The sequence below is a fragment of the Poecilia latipinna genome, unplaced genomic scaffold (genome assembly GCF_001443285.1).
Source record: "Poecilia latipinna isolate Pla-1442-1.1 unplaced genomic scaffold, P_latipinna-1.0 Scaffold2077, whole genome shotgun sequence".
In the NCBI taxonomy this organism is placed as follows: Eukaryota; Metazoa; Chordata; class Actinopteri; order Cyprinodontiformes; family Poeciliidae; genus Poecilia; species Poecilia latipinna.
In genome coordinates this window covers 101,836-106,317 of record NW_015114693.1, presented here as the reverse complement: position 1 = coordinate 106,317, position 4,482 = coordinate 101,836, and positions in this window count along the sequence as shown.

The following is a 4,482-nucleotide window of genomic DNA, read 5'->3' as shown; positions in this document are numbered from 1 at the left end:
GGGTGAAAATAGCAATATAAATGGTTTTATTATTATATTATTTTTCCATGATGACAGGTGAGGCTCCGCCTCACCTGCCTTCCCTGACCGCACGTCACTGACTTAGAGGTACCATTATATTTTATTACACTGTCTAGCGTAACAAACAACTTAGAATATTTACACAGATTTATTTCACACCTTTATTTCTTAAAAAATTAATAATTGTGGCTTACAGATAATGAAAACCTAAAAGTTGGTGTCTCAAAATTAGAATATTGTATCGCATCAATAAAAAAAGCATATTTTGCACAGAAACATCAAGACTGAAAAGTTCTGTTCATTTCTGTGCTCTGTTCTCACCCCCTTCGCCGTCTTTGTGTACAATTAGGACACACTCCAGCTATCTGTTCATCTAACTATTTGTCTAACTATCTATTTAGCTATTTATCCATCTATCTAGCTAAAGATGGATAGCTAGACAGCTATCTAGCTATCTATAGATGTTTAGCTATGTAAATAGCTAGACATGTCTAGCTATTTATAGCTATCTAGATATCCGTCTAGCTAGCCATCTATACTTTATAAAGTATATAACCATCTAGCTATTTAGCCATCTGGCCAGCTAGCTACATATCTGTCTAGCTATCTAGATATCTGTCTGGCTAGCCATCTGTCTAGCTATTTATATAAAGTATCTAGCTACCTTCATATGCATCTATCGAGCTAGCTCAGTACATTGTTTAAAGTACACATGTCCACAGGACCAGTTTATTACAGTTTATCCTCATCCCCCACCATGTAGTGGTATCCACTGAACAAATCTTAAATGTTTACTTGCAAAAAACTCTAGTAAATATGTCATTAATTTAAACAGATCTTGATTAGTGTCTGACTCTGGTTGATGCCAACTACAACTTGCAATTTTGCGCCACCTGGTTGCTCAACTCTAATTTGCAATTGCATTGGCAGTCTATTGCATAATACCTCAGATTTACTTAATTCACTGGAAGCATACCAGTAAATGTATTACACAGAATATTTGCATATCTCATAGTAAGTTCTTATTTTTTGTTTTGCCCAGCAATGTTTGCTAGCTTTAAGCTAATCTTTTTACGTTTAATAAAAGGCTTTAATTGGAGTTTTTCAGGGTTTTTTCCTGTTTGCTTCATTCTATTAGAGACGTTACAGCAAAAAAGTTTTTCTCCAGTTTCTCATGCAACTCTATGAAGTATTATGTTCATTCTAACGGTGTTGGACCGTTTGGTCGTTGACAGTTTGAAAAGGGAAATCAGGTCACAGAAATTTGGAACACGAGCCGTTCCCAGGACTTACCAAAGGCAATTTCTAGCTTTACAGGTTTATCTTCCAGCTTGTTTGAAGTTGGGCTTTCAGGTCATTGGCATTCAAGCACTGGTGGGCAACAGAGATGGTTATTTAGTGTCTGAAGGTGAGTGACGGTTCCAATTAAATTTAATTTTGTGAGTTAAATTTAGGCGGTGGATAGCATTGATCATTGATTGAAACGGCTCAACGGCCCTTGGTTTCCTGGCCCAAACCATTTAAGCTCCCTGAAGAAAAATGTACTGGTTTGAAGCCGAGATCAAGTAAACTGCAGAATAAAAATACCATCCACAAAAAAAAAAAAAATCGCACTGAACTGTTTCCTGGCGTTTCAATAACGACTGATTGCGAGTTGAAGGACTGAGCAGATTGCTTCAGTTCTTGGTGGAACAATAGAACAAAGGTTTGCTTGGAACAATAACTTAAAGGTTTTTAATTGAGGCAGTTTCTCCGTATTAGCTTATTTCAGTCCAACTTCTATATATATTTGCAGTAAAAATGTTAAAACTTACCCGTTGTGCAGAGGGCTAAAATTATTTTTACGCTACTTAAAAAAGATTGTAGAGACACAGCCTTGTGGTTAACTTACTACCTATAATTGGAAACTTCTAACGATACGTAAACTCTTATCCAGGCACAAATTTTCATCCTAGTCATGTTTGACAATCCCCTTGTGGACTGTTGTCATAGCTGCACTTCAATACTACTTCCATGATTTGTTTCACGTTGAGCAATAATTTCTTTATATTTTTGTGGGAAGTTTCTAAACGCTCCTGGATTTTTAAAGCGATCTTTCTCAGTATTTCATACGACTATTTTTCAAACATTTGTAGCTGGACTTTGGCCTTTTTCCAAACTCTAATGGCTACGCTCCAACTCTAACTTCTAGTTGTCCACTTGCCTATAGCTTTTTTTTAAAGAACAAGGAATGGACTTAAAATATGTAAATAAACTCATAAAAGGTATTCAAAAAGCTAACAAAAAATGGATGTTGGAGTAGAAAAGGATAGCTGGCACTGCCGTGATAAGGATGACTTTTTTAATTTTTATTTTTTTTATTGTTTGCGTCACTGAAATTAGATTAATGTCTCTTCTTCTGTGTCCACTCCTGCTTTGTTGCTACAATTGGTAGCGACATCTACTGTTTAGAAAGAAAACAGCAAAGACTGTAGCAAACAGGATAGGAAGGTTGACCAAAAAGTGTTTGGGATCTCGTCACTTCTTTTCTGTTCACTTCTTGCTTAATTTCAATTAGCATTTCTCAGTCAATCAATCAATCAATAGGTTTATTCACTCAAGAAAACACATTACATCACCATTGTACGAAAACATTGTCTTGTAACAATTCATCTTCATGAGTGAAAAGAGCAGGATGAAAAAAAACCTTATAAAAACCAGCCCTTTTCTCAATAATTAAAAAATAATTTTTTTTGTTTTCATGGCCACATATATAAAATGAAGATTATAGCTTACAAACAATATATCTTTCTTCTCATTAAGTCAAAAGTGTATAAGACATAATCATTTTTTCTTATAAAGTATTTTGAATTGGTTTAACGTAGGATATTTTTTCAAATCCTCAAACTATTCCATAATTTGACTCCTTGCACCGAAATGCATGTTTGTTTTAAAGTAGTCCGCACAATTTTACTTTTTAAACTTCTTCTGCTTATTTCTGTCACTTGTGCTTAAGTAAAACTAAAACTTTTGTAAATTAAATGGCGATTATGTCTTTCTAGCTTTAAACATAATTGATGAAATGTTTAAATTAACCAAATCCCTTAATTTCAAAATATGTGATTGAATAAACAATTTATTTGTATGTTCTGTAAGGTTCACTTTGTGCACTTCATTGGTTAGAGTGGAAAATAAGTTGTTTCATCTTAACTACTTTAATTTGATACAAGGGGTTTTACTTTTTTTCTTTTTAATTCTTGCTACAGTTGAGCAATTATGTTTAATTTAGTGGTGATGTAACAATGAGGCTATCTTCAACATTATGTACATTTCTCTAAATGTGCATTTATTCCACTTAAAAACAGTTGGAAAGACCCCTCTGTGAAAGCTCATCAGTTTTTATTGTTCCCAACCTAAACATTTTCTTTCTCATTGCTCAGATGCTGACAAACTAATATGCACATCTGCTTCATGGGAGATTTTTTATTATTGCACTGTGTGGTTGTGATATTAACTCCGAGCCAAGTGTTATGAAAATGTGGAGGAGTTATGAGACAAGGTTTACTTGTAATTTATATTGAGTCAAGAAATAATTATCTTCATTCGCTGCATTGAGCCATGAGAACATTTTGTCTTAAGAGGCCGGACTTTTAACTGGGTTGTAGACATTTCTTACTGGTGGTAGGGGCACTGGGGCAGTCCACTATGTTTTAGTGTTAAAAAATGTTGAAAGTTACAAAAATTTGGAGCAAACTTCATAATTTGGAAATGACTTGTGAGGCCAAAAGACAAGTACAACCTGGTGGCCCGCCAGGCTTATGATACACTGGGGAAACCTTGCTGTGTATCTATCTATACTCGCCTCTCAAAACACGGGGTTATTTAAGGTTTTCTTTTTGTGTGTTGGTGAGTGACACTGTGAGTGTTTTCTACATATTTTTCACGTTTAAGTGTTTTACTCACTCTATTCGGACAAGCATGTCAGATGTCCTAAACGTGGTCTGTAAACAAGTGAAGATGTCTTTGTTTTTTCTTCTGTTGTATTGCTGGTTTGCTCCTGAGGGATAACAAAGATACCTTGAACTTTGACCTGTGTGTGTGCAGTCTACATGATGGCCTGCTGTGACCTTTACAGGATGCATTCTGCCTCTACCCCTGTGGTGAGGCTTCGAGAGACTCTGCTTTTGGTCTTTACCAACATCTCAAGATTAATTCACTGCTTGCTTTTCTTGTTTCTATTCCATCTGACACTTGATTCTGCACCTCTTAGGTTCTATTCGTTTCATCTACAAAAAAAAAAAAAATTATCCGTCGTCTTTAACCAAATTAAACCCAAACATCAAAGGCTGTTTTCAAAGTTACAGTTGCCCTAAAATGCTCATTTCAGCAGGGAAAATATATATTGAATGTTACAATCCTTGGTAACACTTTATTTGAAGGGGTGTGCATAAGACTGACATAACATCTGTCATAAACATAAAG